Source organism: Macrotis lagotis, chromosome 1, assembly GCF_037893015.1.
Source record: "Macrotis lagotis isolate mMagLag1 chromosome 1, bilby.v1.9.chrom.fasta, whole genome shotgun sequence".
Classification (NCBI taxonomy): Eukaryota; Metazoa; Chordata; class Mammalia; order Peramelemorphia; family Peramelidae; genus Macrotis; species Macrotis lagotis.
Genome location: NC_133658.1, coordinates 722,189,170 through 722,207,795, shown reverse-complemented (window position 1 = coordinate 722,207,795; position 18,626 = coordinate 722,189,170). Strand labels below are relative to the sequence as shown.

Below are 18,626 nucleotides of genomic sequence, written 5' to 3'. Positions count from 1 at the left end.
TAGCTGTGTGGCCTTGGGCAAGCCACTTGACCCCATTTGCCTTGTAAAAAAACTAAAAAAAAAGAATATTATTTCTCCCTCAACACATTTCAAAATAGAAAAATATTTTTCAAATTCTTATTTATAACACTTCTTTCCCCTTCATATACAGATCTTGCTTTTTTAAGTATCTCACTTGATCCCTTCAATAACCCTAGGAGATAGATGCTATTATTTTCCCCATTTTACAGATGAAGAAATAGAGTCAGATATTAAGTGATTTACCTAGGGTCACATAGCTAATGAGTGTTTGATGCAAAATATTTTGAAAAATTTTATTTAAGCTTTTTTTAGTAGCTTAGACCAGCCACTTAAAGAAAATTTAATATATTTTCTCCTACAGGCCAGCCTCCTTACTAACTTTTCTATTTATTGTTGAAGGCATCACCATCTTCCCAGTCACTCAAGTCAGAAACCTCCAAGTAATCTTCAACTTTCTCTCTTCCTAAACACTCATTTACAAGGCTTACCCATCCTACCATCATAATGTCTGTCATATCCATCCTCATTTCTCTTATCCATCCCCTTCCTCCACTCAAACTAAACCCACCCTAGTTCAGATTTTTGTGACTTCCCACCTTTAAGTAGTTTCCTACCTATTATTTTTGTAATGCTTTGGATTTTACAATTTTCCCCCATTCTCGCTTCCACCATCACCACCACAGAAGGCAGTCTGATAATCTTTTATGTTGTTTCTATGCTATACAATGATCAAAACTGAATGTGTTGAAAGAAAAATGATATCCTTGAGAAAAAAATAAAATTTTAATTAGTTTCCTAAATGGTCTCTCTGCCTCTGGTCTCTCTCTCTCCACTTTCCAATTCATCTCCTAAAGTATAAGTTTGACTGAGAAAAAAAAAAAACTCCACTAAAAATTTATAAGGTACCTTCTTTGCAAAAGGCTAAATACTGGGGATATAAAGAAATACAAAAGACAGTCCCTGCCCTCAAAAAACTCACTAATGGAGAAAGACATAAAAAGATACTGATAGGAGTCTGGGGATAATGCAGAGCACAGGAGGTGGTTAGCAAAATAAGAAATAATGAAGAAGGTAACTTGAATGCCCCCTTAAATGTAAGATATGAGAAGAGCTCATCAGTGTTTACCTTTTCCAGTCAGGAGGAGGGCGGGGCCTCAAGGTAGGGGTTAATAAGATGTGAGCTGATGTGATGTTGCAGAATGAAGAATTTCTGTAGACCAAGATGAAGTCCATGATATAGTTGGATGGGAAATAATAACTCTCTATTACTGATAGGATCGAGTTCCAGCTCCTCTTATGGGTTTTAAAGATCCTTCATAATTTGGATGTAGCCTTCTTTTCCAGTTTAATTTTTCTTTGCTCCTCTTCATACATGCTGTGTTCCAGCCAAACTTACCGGTTTTCTGTCCTAGCTAGTTCATTTAATCTCATGACTCTGCTTACATACAAGTTATTATTACCCCATACCTGTAATGTACTCTTTATTCAGTGCCACTTCATAAAATCCTTAGCTTCCTTCCAAGTTCTGATCATGTGCCTCATCCTCCAGGAAATCTATCTAAATTCCTCCTATTTTCTGGTACCCTCTCCTGCAGGACTGAAATTACTTTGTATATAGTTTTCTTTGCACATGTTGCATTCCTCTTTTCGCAGTAGAATGTAAGCTCCTTAAAGGGCATTTTCTTTTAGCTTTGTATTACCAGACCTAACACAGAGTTTAGCATTTAAATGTTTGGTGGATTGAATTTCATTCAATTGACTCTTCTTGTTTTATAGATAAGGAAACTAAAACTGTTCATTTCACTTCATTTAAATGAAGGGGGGAAAAAGATAGTAGATTCAAAATACTAATTACACTTTGAGTTTTCGTTTGTTAATATAATAGCTGAATTTATTGTTTATCAAGTAAATGTATTTATGTATGTATGTAGCACTGTTCTAAGCAAGAATGGTTAATCTTACTTCAGAAATCATGTAGGAGAGGAATTTTTTGTTCATTTTGGTAAAATAGTGACTTTACCTTCTAGATATAAATTTTTAGGCATATTACTTTTTGAAAACAGAAAATATTCTAAACTATGTGGATTTCCTACCTTCATAGATATTGTTCCCATGGGTATAAGATACTTTACCTGTGGTTATCACTGCCTTATAAAAATTTCTGAAATTGTATTTCATTGGTAGTCGTATTTTATTTGTCATTTACAATGAACAAAAGAACAATTACCCAAATGGCTCTCACAGGATTTCATTCCAATATTAATAAAGTCTATTCCTGTTCAGTAGGCAGAGGCTAGGGTCCAAGGGAGAGAGACCTGTGGTTTAGTTGCCCAACAGTATTAAGTTAAAATGACAACTCATTACATTAGAACATGAAGACATCATTGCATGATGTTATTTTGTGGATATTTTCAGAAATGCTAAATGATGAAATACTTCTCATAGTGGGTTGAGATAATGATTATCTCAGACCTTTCAAAAACAGTTTCAGAATTGTTTGAGGAGAAATTCAATGTGAAATCAAACATTCCTACTGTATAATTCAGCATTTTATATTAATTCTTTTAACAAGTAGTGAGTTTTAAATTATATTTCCAGTCATAAAAATTAAAGTATACATTTTTAAAACAGGAAAAGTTTTCTTTAAATAGTTTAAAGTCATAAGCATGAAACATGCAACCCAAATAAAATCATTTCCTTAAATACGGATTTTAGTAGAAAAGTTGTACTTGGACATGAAACTTTAAAGTAACAAATATTTTTTAATAATTATTCACAAAATACAATAGAACTGTATACCCAGGGGCAGCTAGGTGGCACAGTAAATAGAGCACCAGCCCTGGAGTCAGGAGTGCCTGAGTTAAAATCTAACCTCAGACACTTAAAAATTACCTAGCTGTGTGACCTTGGGCAAACCACTTAACCCCATTGCCTTGCAAAAAATCTAAAAATAAATTTAAAAAAGAATTGTATTCCTATGCTATCTGTCTTTGCTGAAGATCTAAAACTTCTATTTTTAGTAATTTCCTTTCATATGTGGTTTTAGAGGCTGCATTTATTATTAAATTAATGAGTTATGTATGTTAGTAATTAATGAGTTATTCATGAACTTCAGTAGTAGGCTTGGGTTCAGTTTTTCTCTTATTGGTAAAAACTCAAACTGTACAAATGAGTTTCTATGACCATGTTCTGAAATGTAGGAGTTATGGATTATGTCTTTAGTCTTGGATTGATAGCCCAGCTCAATCATTATCATCTTAAAAAAAATCATCTTGCTTCATAAGCACATTGTTTTTCCCAAATAACAGAAACTTGAGGTAATCCTCCTCTCCATACTGCTCTTTTACAGAAAAGACAGGATCTGTTTACCTGGTTGAAATTCAGATTGTTTTATTATGGTGTCAATTCTTTGGTTTTGGCAGCACTTCTAAAGTATCTCTACACAAAAGAAGTACCACAGTGAATGAATGCTAGTGTTGACACCACCTAACAAGCAGGGATTATGTGTTTACAGACGAAGTAATATGATAGGTCAAGTATAAGAGGCAGTTCTCAAGAGCACTTCACCACATAATGAGTGACTGACTAGAAAGTGCGGAGCTGCCACTCTTTGGCTTCATTTCCGTGTTGATGCCTGCCTCTCTCCTCCAAAGCCCTCTTGATCATGTTCAGCTGCTCTGTTCTCATGTGGTGAATAATAGTAGAGTAAAGCTGCTTTTCTGTCTCATTTTTCTTGCTAATTTACACATTCAAGCCATTTTTTGTTTGCTACCCTTATTTGCTATTCCCTTTTGTCAAGGCACTGTTCTCCTTTTTGCCTGAGGCCTATGGACTAATTTGAGCTTCTATAATTACTTCATGTTTTACACCTGTCTGCATATCATGCAACCCTTGTCTCAGTACTTAAGCTGTGTATTTCCTTGCAGAAAAGCTAGTTTTCATATACAAGGAATCCCTAAGTTTCTCCTCAGACTTCCTACAGACAAAACACAATTAAACTGTTGAGATGTTCTCAGCAATGAAGCTGACCTTCTGGGTTCATGAAGGACAAATGAATGCTGTCTGTTCAGACAGTTTGTGTTAAGACATTGTTGAGCAAAGAGCCCTGAGCTTTGTTCCTCCTGAATGAAGCAGTGGTTGTAGTCATTTTAAAATCATTAAGACCCTGAATGCACAGTATCAGTCTACAGTGTTTGCTCTACAGCTGCTCTTCTGCTTTAATAGCCACTTATTAAATTTGGGTCAAGCGCACTCTGAAGAATATCACAATGAAGAAACTGTTCAAAAAGTTACCTGTTTAAAAAAGGCAATTGATTAGATTTTTAACTTAAGTGACAGCTGCAATTCATTGCCTGCTCTTTGTGGTGTCCTGCAACCAGAGCAGCCTTTTGTAATTTGGCCTTCATTTTGTAAGAGCTTTTTTGAATAATCCAGGGTTGCTTTGCTCTTGGAGCCTGCCTCAATCCAATTAGGAGTTTAACAAGGGTCAAATTAAGGAGACTTTACACTTCATGTTTGCATCATTAGCCATAAGACTGTTCTGTGTATGCGTGACTGTGTGTCAGGGGAAAGCAGGGAAGGCTGCAAGATGGAATGGACACAAAGCTGACTGTCATCCACCATGTGGTGCAGCCCTTAACTGAATGGAGGCTCAGCAGGCTACCAACAACATTTCCAGTTGTCTTTTGGGGTTGTTGTCTTGTAGAATCAGCTGGTGCAGAGTTGTTTGGAGGTTACAGGTGCTACCTAGGACTGAAGAAAAAGTGTTTTATCCTAATTCCTGTCTCTCCAAGTATCCTATTGTTATTGGACAAATGACTAGGAAGATATGAATTTAGAAACCTCTTGAGCATTCATTATTTTTGATAAGATGACAACTATCTAGGTTCTTGTTCTCACTCTTCATAAAATTTCCTGCTATTTTTGAAAACATAATTGTTCCTTCTGTTAAGTATTTCAAATTGGAATTGAAGTGATTTATTTAAAATGCTAGTATGTTAGCATCTTTGGGAAGACCAGCTTCATGTTATTCAAGAAAACACTTTAATGAAAATTGTATTCTCTGAAGAAATGCTTTCCTTAGAATATTATTTTGTTTGGATCTTCCATGACCACAAATTATATGTTTTATCTATTTTATGTTCCTGTGTAAAATAAAAATATATCAGAACCAAGACCCTATTTTCATAATTCTGTTTATGAAACAGCTACAAAATTCTTCTAATCAGTTCTTAGATGTATGGGATATTGCTAGGTTGCATTGCCTCTTCAGCACATGCTTTGTGCTACATACAAAGTAACGATTTATCTAAAAATAACACTTTCATTGTTCCTTTCTTCCCCCTAACCCATTAATAGGTACTTTGGTATCATGTGAGTTTTCATAGTTTAATCCCTTTTCAAAAGCTTTTCAGAATAAAGGCTCTAAATGGTCCTCAGTATTAATTTGATGTGACTTCTGTACAATATGGTTTGAAACTCTTAGAAGCACATTTTTACAGCTTACCCTTTTTCACTGGAGCAATGTGTGGAAAATGCGAGCTAAATGTTTAATGGAGTCTCTGATGTAAGTCGTTTTTGTTGTCTTCTATTACTATAGCTTCCCAGTTTAAAAAATATATATATAGGCATCATTATTAGGTAATGCTTAATAGCTCAAGGATTGCATTTTAGGTTGTCCATTGAATTAAAAACTTTAATGCCATTTAAGATGCTGGTTTTTCAAAGCTTTCTCATAAGCATTTGATTTGCTGAGAATTTGGACCACTAATAAAAGGTGCATGGTAAATAGCAATCATGCTTTATAGTTGATTTTGCTTTAGTCATTTATATCTTTGTTTACATATGGACAACAGTGGTTCTGGGGCTTCTAGCCTGCCTCTTATCTTCCTCTAAAGTATAAAAGTAGGATAGAACAATCTTCACTGACAATAAATCATTTTAAATTGGACCCATAAATTTCTCATTCCAAAATCTATTTCCTAATCTCTTTATAGGAGGAAATTTATTGAAAAGAAATTTTTATACTACTTTTGAGTTCAGAACAAATTTTCTTAGGAGATACATTTTAAATAGATGTTTTTGCCATAAAATGATGACACCATAATCCTAACCCTAATTAGTGAGTTTTTACAAGATGTGAAATGATGTCTGCATATACCTAAGTGTATTCTTTCTAATTTAGTATTTTATTAATCCAAGATAACCAGCAACTTTATCATGCTAAACTGACTTTAGAAATTGCTCATACAAAAGACTATAAAGAAGTCTTGATTCAGAAGTTACCTCATTTGCTGAAATTACACTTGATTATATTAAGCTTTGTTACTATATTTTAAAATATAGGATCAAGTCATTTGATTATTTACAGAAAGTCTGTGTATCTCTTTTTCATTCTCTATAGATGATAAAACCTTCAATTTTTTAAATTGAAGTTGAATTAAAAAATACTGGAGTCCTAATCAGGTATCTATAGCCTTAACATAAACATTCCCATAACTTAGCTGTATTTTGATTTCCCACTGAATTGCTTAAGTATTTTTTATCTTAATTTTTGTGTGAACATTCATTACCTGAAAATTTGGAATCAAAAGAATAGTGTGGTGAAGTGACTTGTTCAATTATTGAAGGAGAAGGTGGGAATAGGTGAATAATGCCCCTAATTTATTGTGTATTGTATTTGTTTATTATTGATTCCATTTTTTCTCCATCTATATGTCTAATTTGAACCTAGTTGTTTACATCCATTAGAGGTCAGGTACTATTTTTGTCCTACTTTGTATGGCCAGGTAGATACTTAGAAAAGTATCAGGTACATAGTAGGAACTTAATAAATATTGATTGATTAAAAATCTCAATAAAACATGAGTTGAGGTGGGTGAAGTGACATAAAAATGAGTTCTGTTTTAAACATGTTAAGTTTGGGATATCTCACAGGACATTCTTTTTGAAATATCTAGTAAACAAGGAGATATGGCACAGAAGCTCAGAAACAAATATATATATATATATATATATATATATATATGTAAATATATACATATAAACATAGATAACAAAGAGCTAATAAAATCATGTATGATGACAAGACCAAAATATATTGAGATCAAAGAGTCAAAATAAAGAGGGATAGAAAAAGTGGGCCAAGTACAGAACCTTTGGGATATACCCACAGTTACAGTCAAAGGGGGCAACTAGGTAGTGCAATGGATAAAGCCCCAGACCCAGATTCAAGAAGACCTGAGTTCAAATGTGGCTTCAGACACTTAATATGTTGTGTGATCCTAGGCAAGTCACTTGATCCTGTTTGGCACAGGTCCTCATTTGCAAATTGAGCTGGAGAAAGAAATAGCAAACTACTCCAATCTAACAGGAATACCCCAAAAGGAGTCAAGAAGAGTTAGCCACAACTAAACAACAACAACAAACAATCGAAAGATAAAAGGAGAATCAAGTTAGAGAAGAAAAAGAAAGAATGACCACCAGGGTCAAAGAGAGACCTGGGATATTAAGAAAGATTAAGACTAAGAAAATGCTTTCAGGTTTGCAATTAAGAATTCACTGTTAACTTTGGAGAGGAAATTTTTAAGTGTTGAAGTCAGAAGCTGTAATTCAAAGTGAGCAAGAAAGAAAGTATATACAACAAGAATATATAGCTTGTTTTGAGAGTTTGGCTAAGAAAGAGAGGAGAGGAAGAATGTAAAAGGATAGATTGAAGGGATGATAGGATTCTATAAAGATTTTTTAATGATTATTGGAAAACCAGACACATTTGAAAAGGATATAGAGAAGTCAACAGATTAAGTCACCAAACATTAATTGATGTTTTGTCCTTTGTTCTTGAAGAACAGAACATCAGGGAGCTAATGCTGTAACGTGCTCATGAATTGGATGTGATTTGGGGTGGGGGAACGCTATGCTAAATCTCCAACCTCATTTTCTCCTCTAGAGCCATTTGGGTCTAGTGGCCAAATACAAATCAGGACAACTGAAATGGCTCTGGATGTGAGACAATCAGGGTAAAAATGACTTGCCCAGATTCACACAGCTAGTATGAGTCTGAAACTGGATTCAAACTCCCATCCTCCTAACTACAATAATGTTTTTGGGTTTTTTTGTCCTTTGTTTTCAAAGACCAAGGAGGTGATACCATGACAAGCATGTGAATTGGATTTGAGTTGAGCAGGTGTTGTACTAAGTCATCAGTCTTACCTTCTCCCCCAGAGCCTTCTGGGTCCCATGGCTAGGACGACTGGAGATGGCTCGGGATGCGAGGCAATCGGGGTTAAGTGACTGGTCCGAGGTCACACAGCTAGTAAGGATCAAGAGTGCTGGATTCAAATTCCTGTCTTCCCAACTTCAAGACCAATGTTCTATCCACTGTACCACTGAGCTGCCAACAAGCATTAGTTACCACCTACTATATGCCAGGCACTATGTTAAGGACAAGGTATACCAAGGATGGCCAAAATAAAAAAATAAAAAAAAACTAGTTTCTTTTCCCAAGAATCTCACAATCTCATGAGGAAATTGTGTGAAAATGATATACAAACAAGCTATAGAGTGAATAAATTGGAGATGATCTCAAAGAGAAGACATGAAGATTAAGGATGATCAGGAGAGACTTCTTGAAGGAGAAACTTAAGCTGAGATTTGAAGAAGGTGAGTAGGGAAAATCTTCCAAATTTGAAAGACAGCCAGTGAAAATCCCCAGAGTTGGGAGATAAAGTACTGTATTCCAAGGAAAAGCATAGATGAAAGGAAGCTGTAGATAAAAAGAGGTTGAAGATTTAGGAAAGAGAGGGGGATAATTGAGATTGCAATCTGTTAGGAGATGGGATGGAGCACAGAAGTAGATGGTTTAGCCTTGGATACTTTGCAAGAGACTGGAGAAAAAAAAAGAAAAATGGAAGAGAGAGTGTGTCAAAGAATTTTAAGATGAAACTCAGAAAAAAAAAAAAGAAATTCACAATAAATAGTGTCTATTTTCTTAGCCAAGAATGAGGCTCTAAGCTAAGAAGGCTTGGAGAACTGGATGTGTAGCCAACTTGAGGAAAAAGAAGCTTTGGAAATGGCCTCCTTGGGGAGAATAAAAGGCTTGTCTTATTGTGATGGGATCTCAGTTGAGATTAAATAGTATAAATTTTGTAATAGACACAGAAAGTTCAGTGGCATGATTTCCTCCATCTTCAAAGGCATGTGAGTAGGAGAAGAGGAGGGAGAGATGTAGAAATAATTGCATTTAGGGTATTCCAAGATATGAGTGGTACTAGAACTGGTTGTCTCTCAGGAAATGAATAAGAAGTTATCTAACTTTTTTCTTCTTTTTAAACTAATAACGAGACATTTTATGATCACATATAATTGAGGGATTTGTTACTAGAAATTTAACCTCCTAATCAGAAGATTCCAGTTTTACCTCTAATTGATAAGTAGCTGTATGATTCTAGGAAAGACGTTTAACTTTTCAAAATATACAGACTATGCAGAACATTGCTGATGTACAATGCTAGTGGAACCTTTCTTCATCAAAGAGTTCTCTTTATTCATGAAATAAGTTTCAGATGGGTGAAAAAAATAGTTTAATGTATTCTCAAATGTCTAGTGGTTTAAAATATCATCTACCCTTTGAGACCTACTCCATATAAATATTCTCAGATCAAAAATTCAATAAATGCTAAATGATTAAATCTCTGGATTTTTGATGATTGTCATTTGAGATATCAGAGCAAACACAATTTATCAGTTAATTATAATTGTTTCTTGTGTGTTATCACATGGTGTAAATATGGAAGGTATATTACTGGACTGCTAGCCTAATTATCCTTGGTTCTAAAATTGAATCACCAAAAATATGACTTTTCTATTGGATTTATTTTATGCTCACAGCCTATAAACTTGAAATTTTCCTGCCCAGCAAAATCTTATCTTCCTATCCATTTGAATGAGATAAGTATAATCCATTCATTTAATGAGGTATAGTTACATGGCATAAAACTAAGAGAAAGGAAGAAGAATTGATTATAAGATATGGGCAACTTTCATTTAACAAAACCCAATATTGTTTTTAGCCAAGATGTGTTCTTGTTGTTATTTTACTGCCCAGCACAATCTCATGAGGAAATTGTGTGAATTCCAGACTGCAAAAATAAATTTCTAAGCGAAGTCTGATCTAGAGCTAGATTTTTTTTTTATTTTGGCAACTACTTTATTTTACCAATTTTCTGATATTTGACATAGTGTTATAATACAAAGAATGAAACTGAAGAATTTCTTATCTTTGATGTTTTTGTATTATTCCATTTGTTTTGAAATGTGACAGTGTTAATAGTTTACTTGGATAAAGTAAAATAAAATACAGAGCAAGCCTCGGAATAAGTACAGCATCTAGCAGTTTAAGGAATAATACAGTGAGACAAAGGAAATTAAAAACAATCAATTTAAATTTTTTCAATAAACAAAAATCTGGTTTCTTCCATCTCTTGCCATTGGGAAAAAGAAAAACAACACCTTTTTACCTTTGTAATAAATATGCCACAGTAAAGCAAAACAGTTTCTCCCCCATCCTCCATTGACCATGTCCAAAACGTATATTCTATATCCTGAATCCATCACTTCTCTTTCTGGAAGTGAGTAGCATATTTTATCATTGATCCCCTGAATCAGTCCTTTTGATTAGTCATTCCTCTGATTAAAACCAGGGACATTTAAAAATGAAACTCCCATTTGGTGTGTGCATGTTTATTTTGTAGTAAGTCAAATTTTATATATTACAGTGGTCATAAACTCCAACATATGTGTGTGTGTGTCTGTGTGTGTGTGTATGTATATATATTATATATTTATATAATATATATAATATATATTCTGACTCAATTTTCATATATTTATATATACAAATGCCTACTCAGATCCAAATAGAACCCACCCTTACCCTTGAAAATGCTTTTGTTTGGGCACACTTATATTAGTATGATTATAACTACTATATCAGTTTGAAATATAATGTATTACTATATTAGGTGGCATAATTAGATTGGAGGCTGATTTTTCTTCTCTAATAGATTGATGGAAGCTGATTTTTTCTCTTAAGTAATTTTAAATTTATTTTAAGAGTTTTAGAATATTTCTTCATATGACTTCTTTTCCCAATAAAATAATCTGGTGTATAGAGCTTAATTTTTAAATATATATTTATAAGCAAATTGATTTTTGTTTCAGATGGTAATACTGGGTATCTCCTTTGATTGTAAAGCTGTTCATGTCCCAGCAATATTAGTATTGTTCAGTCATTTTGGTTGCATCTCTAATTTTCAAGATTCCATCTGGGGTTTTCTTGGCAAAGATACTGGAATAATTTTCCATTCCCTGCTCCAGATCATTTTATAGATGAGGAAACTGAAACAAATGGTATTAAATGACTTGCCAGGGTCACACAGCTAGTAAGTTTCTGAGGATGGATTTGAACTTGGACCTTCCTGACACTAGATCACTGTTCCCCAGCTGCCCTGGAATATTAATAGCATACCTATAATTCAAGAATGTTTTTGCCTCTGAGGAAAGAAAAAGAACTAACATTATAAAAGTTTTCTTGAGCATTATGTATCACCAAGAACTTATGTAACCCTTCCAAACCCACCCTCTTATAAATTCCTCTGTTTCTATCAAAGGCACTAGTTGTCATCCTTCATTCTCAAAGAGAACCAAAACAACATCACCATATTAGAGTCTTACAGTATGTCCAACTGGCTGAGTAGACCAATGTGAGCATTGAATGCACTATCACAAATTGGGCACAAATAACACATGTGAACACCTGGGAGTGAATTCTCTAAATTCTCACATTTTATGTTTTCTTTGAGTTTCTTCAATAGTGCTTTGTTCATAGAATATAGCACCCTCTCTGATGTGGGCACATCATGGGGGCAGTGCTGTTCCAGTGTCTCCCATGTTGCACAATCACTTCCAAAGTTCTTAAGACAAACCTTGAGAGTCCTTGTACTGCTTTTCTCTGTACCTCAACCTCACCCTCTTACCCCCATGAGCACTTGCCCTCTATGAGTTCTCCAAAAAGTAATCTTTATGACGACAAGTTATGTTTGGCAATTGAATATGGCCAACCCATCAGAGTTGTGTACTCTGTAGTAGAGTCGGAATGCTTGACAGTTTAGATTAAGAAAGGACCTCAGTGTCTGGTATTTTCTCCTTCCAGGTGATCTTCAGAGGTATACAGCAATGAGGTCAGCCCAACAGCTCTGTAGACCTTCAGTTTGGTAGTCAGTCTAATACCATCCCTCTCACACACTTTCCCTCAGAGCCCCCCAAACACTGAGCTAACGCTGACAAGGTGTGCGCCAACCTCATTATCAAAGTGACATCCCTAGAAAGTGTTCTGCCAAGAAATGTACTTATCCACAGTATTCAAAAATTCTCCATTTGCTGTAACCAATGGTTCTATATATAGATGATGTGGTGCTGGTTAATGGAGCACCAATATTTTCTTGGTATTAATTATCATACCAAATTAGCACAAGCAGAGGAGAATCAGTTCATATTTTGTTGCATCTCAGCTTCAGAAACTGCATTGAATGAACATTTAATCTGCAATCAGAAAATCATGCACCAATAGTTCTACCAATTTGATCTTGGATTGTTAGGTCACTATCATTGTTCTGATCACCAAGATTCAGACTTTATAGTCATCTTCAATTTTCACTCTTCCCTCAACTAACATTTCTAAGGTTGATTCCCCGCCTCATCACAACCATCTAGCTAAGATCCTATTGCTTCTCTCCATGCTTATTGGAATAGACCTCTAATTGTCCTCTTTTCCCCATTTCCTTTTCCTACACAGATTCCAAGGTGATAGTTTTTCTTTTTTTAATTTATTTTATTTTTAAATTTTCCCCCCAGCTACATGCAAAAAAGCAAGTGTCAGGGCTGCTAGGTGGTGTAGTGGATAAAGCACCGGCCTTGGAGTCAGGAGTACCTGGGTTCAAATCCGGTCTCAGACACTTAATAATTACCTCGCTGTGTGGCCTTGGGCAAGCCACTTAACCCCATTTGCCTTGAAAAAAAACAAAAAAAAAGCAAGTTTCAACATTTACTTGAAAAACCAAATTTTCTTCCTCCCACCCCACTCTCCACATTGAGAAAGCAAGTTGGTATAGGTTAAAAATGCATAGCCATTTTGCGGGTTGGCGGGGAGTTGATGCGGCAGCACCATGAAGGCCTCAGGCACCCTGAGAGAGTACAAGGTAGTTGGAAGATGCCTGCCTACTCCCAAAAGTCCAGTGCCACCTCTTTATCGCATGCGGATCTTTGCTCCTAACCATGTTGTAGCAAAGTCCCAATTCTGGTACTTTGTGTCCCAGCTGAAAAAGATGAAGAAGTCTTCTGGAGAGATCGTATACTGCGGACAGGTCTTTGAAAAATCCCCTCTTAGGGTGAAAAATTTTGGCATCTGGCTGCATTACAATTCCAGGAGCGGAACCCACAACATGTACAGGGAGTACAGAGACCTGACCGCTGCTGGTGCCGTCACTCAGTGCTACCAAGATATGGGGGCCCATCACTGTGCCCGAGCCCACTCCATCCAGATCATGAAAGTGGAAGAAATTCCTGCCAGCAAGTGCTGCCAACCGGCAGTCAAGCAGTTTCACGACTCCAAAATCAAGTTCCCTCTGCCCCACAGAGTTCTGCGTCGCCAGCACAAACCACGCTTTACTACCAAGAGGCCCAACACATTCTTCTAAGTGCAGAGGCAAGGAGGCACAAGTTTTATTTGATCTGTTTAAATAAATTTCCTATTTGGAAACCCCCCAAAAAATGCATAGCCATGAGAGACAGTATTACAATAGTCATGTTGTAAAAAATAAATATAACCTCCCCCCCAAAGAAAGAGAAACCTCAAGAAAAATAAGGTGGGTGGAGAGTATGCTTCAGGCTGTTATTCAGACACCATCAGATCTATCTTTGGGATGAATAGCATTCTTTATCATAAGTCCATCGGAGAAATTGCTTCCAATATTTTTTCCACACAGTTGCTATTTCTTGCTGTATTTCCCTCTATCCTATTCCCCCCATGTATTCTACTCTCTCTCTCCTTTCACCCTGTCCCTGCTCAAGTGTGTTGCATCTGACTACCCTCTCCCATGATCTTCCTTTTCTTCTATCACCTGTACCTCCCCTACTCTCCCCCCCATCCCCTTTCTCCTATCGCTTTCCTCTCCTATTTTCCTCTAGAGTAAGATAGATTACTCTACAAGGTGATCATTTCTAAAGTGAACATGCAACCACTTTATTTCAATGCTCTTTTAAGCTTCAATGACTTATATCAATTTTTTTTTAAAAATCATTTGGAATTTAAAGCTCTTTCCCACCTTTTCAAGATTAAAGATCTTGTGTTCACACATGGTATATGATTTAGCTAGACTGATCATCTTGCTGTTTCTCACAATATAACATTGCATCTCCCATCTCCATGTCTATTCACAGTCTTGACATAACTTCCCCTTCCTTTTGCCTGGAATGTCCTCTCTCCTTGCCTTTACCTCTTAAGTGCCTAGTTTCTTTCAAAGCCCAGATCAAGCCAAAACTCTAGCAAGCTTTGGAGACTCAAATACATGCAGCCTTGCCTGATTCACACTCACCAGTTACTATTGCTTCCCCTCTGTAAATGCAATTACCTTATATTTAATTTGTATATACTTATGGTACATGTTGTCCCTGCCAGTAAAATGTCAGTCTTGATAGCAAGGACTGTTTGATTTTTTTTGCCTTTATATCCCTAGCCTGTCATATGGACTAGACACTTAATATTTGTTCTTTGATTAATTTTGTGTTTTAAAAAATGAAAATAAGTTCTGTGTTTACATTCAGTCCCAGAGGTAATAGGGAGTCACTGTAGGTGGGTGAATAAAGGGATGACATGATTAGAATGACCACTTTAGAAAGACATAGCTGACAGCTTGAAAGGAGGGTGGCCAAGAGTGGGAAGAGGCTTGAGACAGGGAGTCCTACCACCAGGCTAATAAAAACAATCCAGGCCCAACTCAAGGGCCTATGCCAGGGCAGTGGCCTAGTCAGAAGAGAGAGAAGGCATTTGTAAGAGAAATTAGGATGACAGAATCAACAGGACTTGGCAACTGATCAGCTAGAGAGGCCTGGATGACTGGAGGGATGTTAGTGCCCTTTATAATAAGAGTAACATTAGAAAGGAGGGTTGGAGGAAAGAGAAAAGCGAATGAGTTCAGTTTGGTGATTTGTTTAGCTTAAAATGATTATAAGACATCCAGTTCAAGATATATAATAAGCAATTGGAAATGGGAGACTGGAGGGCAGGAGAAAGGTTAGGGAAGATAACTAAATATCTGCATAGAGATGATAATTGAATCTAAGAGAGCTAATGAGATCACCAAACCAAATAGATTAGAGTAAGAAAGGATGGAGGAGGGGAAGACACTCAAAGGTCTAAGAGCAGTTTTGTGAACACAGTAAAGAAAGTGTCAAGGAAAAAAGAGTGAGTGGCAGTATCAAGGCTACAGAGAGGTCAAGAATGATAAGGATTGAGAAAGGGCCTCAAATTTGCAATTAAGAGATGACTGGGAACTTTGGAAAGAATTGTTTCAGTTGAATGATGAGGACCTTTCTATGGTTAAGAAGAGAGTAAGAAGGAAGGAAGTGAAAAAACACTGTGTTTGACCTTCTTCAGGACTGTAGTTTTGAAGGAGAAACATAGTACAATAGATAATGGGGATATATATATCAAGTGATTTGAGGATGGAATAGATACTGGCACTTTTTCAGTAGTAGAAAAGCAGCCAGTAGACAGGAATAAATGAGAGAATAGGGATGAGCGAGGCAATCTACAGTAAATGTAGGAATGAACAGCACTATGGTTAGCTCTAAGAATTCAGATAAAATAATCAGACATCCCTGCTTATAAGAGTTCGTGTTTTTAATGGACAAGAACATATAGAAGTTCTCAGCGTCAGGTCATTTGGAAAGATTCCATGGTCCTTAGCTTATAGTGGCAAAGCAAATCTTCCTTACTGTAATTTCCACTGATAAAATCACTTTACTTTCTGATGACAGCACCATTTTGACAACATCAAGAACTTTGTTAGCAAGAACTTTCTTTTTGGTTTTCAATAGATAGGACTAGCACCTGCAGTAGCAGTTGGCAGGTAGATGATAGCTGTTGACACTGTGCTGAAAGCATTGCTGTTTCAAAGACTTTTTGGGTTCAGGGTCCTGGACTGTTGGTTGCCATCAAGATCTGGATGATGCCTGTGAGGCCATACTAACAGTGGTCTGCTTCCATTCTGAACTTTTGTGTCTGTTAACTGCCTGGTGATTGCAACTATGTAGCAGGTGGTGATGGTGGTTGTGAGGAACATGGGCCCCTTCTCCACAAGGCTTTCTCCCTCATTGACATCTGTGGCAGCTAGACTGGAAGCAGGTCTGGTGATCTGGGGAAGACTTGTCCCAATAGATGGGTTTGCCTTACAAGAAAGGCCACTTCTTCATGGGATACTGGAGAGGAGCAGGGCCTTTTGAGGGGATGGAGGAAGAGAGTGTTGGAAGGTATATGAGTGGATGTGAGATGAGGAGGGGATAAGGAGCTCTCTTGAATATCCTCAATATCTTTTGATGAAATGTGAATCAATATGTCAACTGAGAGGGTGGGAAGAGAATAAGATATGGGAGGTTTGAGAGATTAAAAGATTTGGTGAGTGAGTAATGTATTAATTACTTGTGTGAAAGGTGTGAAAGGCGTGAAAGGATTGCCTTATAACAGTATGGGTCTGGTTGAGATTATTAACGTATATTTGTAGTGAACTTCAAGATTTGAATTCCCCTGGCTATGTGTTCCCCATATTCTTCACTACAATTGTTCTCTAAATTTCAGCCCATTCTTCCCACACCTTTCTGAATTTGTTGAAGAGTGTGCCCTGAATTTATGGGGAGGAATATTTTGAAGGTATTATTCTCACTATGCCATTTTAGTAAGTGCTACTGCTTCAATTTAATTATACCTTTTGGCTGATTGTTAATGGTAAGGTTAACTATGAGGTCTTAGAAGCTTTAGTTTTAGGAGAGTATCCCTGCAAACTACACTTGGAATTTTGGAGTGATAATTTCCCTTTAGGAACTTAAACCAGAAATGTGAGTCCAAGTTGAAGAGGTAGCCCATAAGCACAGTGCTTCATTCCCACATGCATTTCCTCCTAACCTTCTCCTAATAGGATCCTCCACTCCCTATGTTCTACCATTTCCTACTTTCCTAATTGTTAGGGTCCTTTTTACCATGCTATTATTTAGCTGCTTTGCATTTATTTATTTATTGTTCTCTTTGTATTTATTCAGTAATGGAATAACTTGTGAATAGGTTTTGTTGCGGGGGGGGGGGGGGGTTGTTCTTGTACCTTAATGCTTAACATAGTGCTTAGCACTTAATACTTGTTGATTGATTGATCTGTGTTGCACATAAACATGTTTGTTACCTTCTCTTTAAAGATAAAAGAGATCAAGGTAGTTTATACATTATGTTTTATACTTTCCTATTTTCTATTCTTATTCTATTGCCTGTTAACTATCAAATATATTCCAAATACTGGAAAATAAAAATGGACATTTATAAGAATAAAATGTAAAATAAATACAATATGACCTGAATGAAGGCAAAGATATAATCTACATAGACATGCATGTGCAACTGAAGCTATGTGTATTTATAAATTGAATAGTTTAAAAAATAAATATTTCATTGACAATATGGAGACAGAAAATATTGTCAATATCAGTTAATATTCAGTATAGATTGAGCAATTTAAGAAATTTATATAATTCAATATTTACATTCAATCATTTCTATTCACTTGTTACTTTAATAAATATTTATTAAAGATTCACTCTATGCTAGACTACATTCTAACTGCTGGGGAGAATTTCTAATGGAGTATATTATTTGCTAATTAAAATCCCCGCTAAATGAAAACTTCAAGTATTTAAGGATTGGAAGATATTGATATCTTGACAATTTTTATAATTCTTTACTTTTTTTTTCCTTTAATGTTGTACCTGGATTCAAGTTATGTTTAGTTGAGTTAAATTGTCTAGTCATAAAATACAGAACAAATTTCTGTGAGCTGATATAAATTTCAGCATTATTATCTGAATTTCAAAAATTGAAAGAAAATGATATAACAATCAGCATTTGCTAATAATTCTTTAAATTTGTTCTCCATGTAGGCTGCTACTGTCAGTGTTCACCAGACCTTGACTACAACATATACATTTATTTCATACCAATTTGCTTAAATTTATATATCTAATTGACAGTGAAAATTCAACATCTTTAGATTGAAAATTAAAGCTGGTAAGTAGTGATGTTAAAGTATATTCTTACCAGCTTTAATTTTCAATTCTTAAATATAATTACTGTGACATGGATTCATGAAGTTCTAGAAAATAACATACTTTAATAAAGCCTACAGAGAGAGAGAGAGAGAGAGAGAGAAACTCTTATATCTTGTTTTTTCAAAGGTACAAAGAAGTGACATGCCTATAGGTAAATTTTTCCATTTATAGAAGATTTCAAA

At 35.7% G+C, this 18,626-nt stretch overlaps 1 protein-coding gene and 1 pseudogene across 7 annotated transcripts in view; both read left to right on the top strand.

Annotated features, from left to right (window-relative positions):
* Positions 1–18,626, top strand: part of NBEA (neurobeachin) — a 796,125-nt gene that overhangs the window by 576,465 nt on the left and 201,034 nt on the right. The window lies entirely within an intron of this gene.
* On the top strand, positions 4–17,418 carry LOC141507907 (large ribosomal subunit protein eL20 pseudogene; annotated as a pseudogene).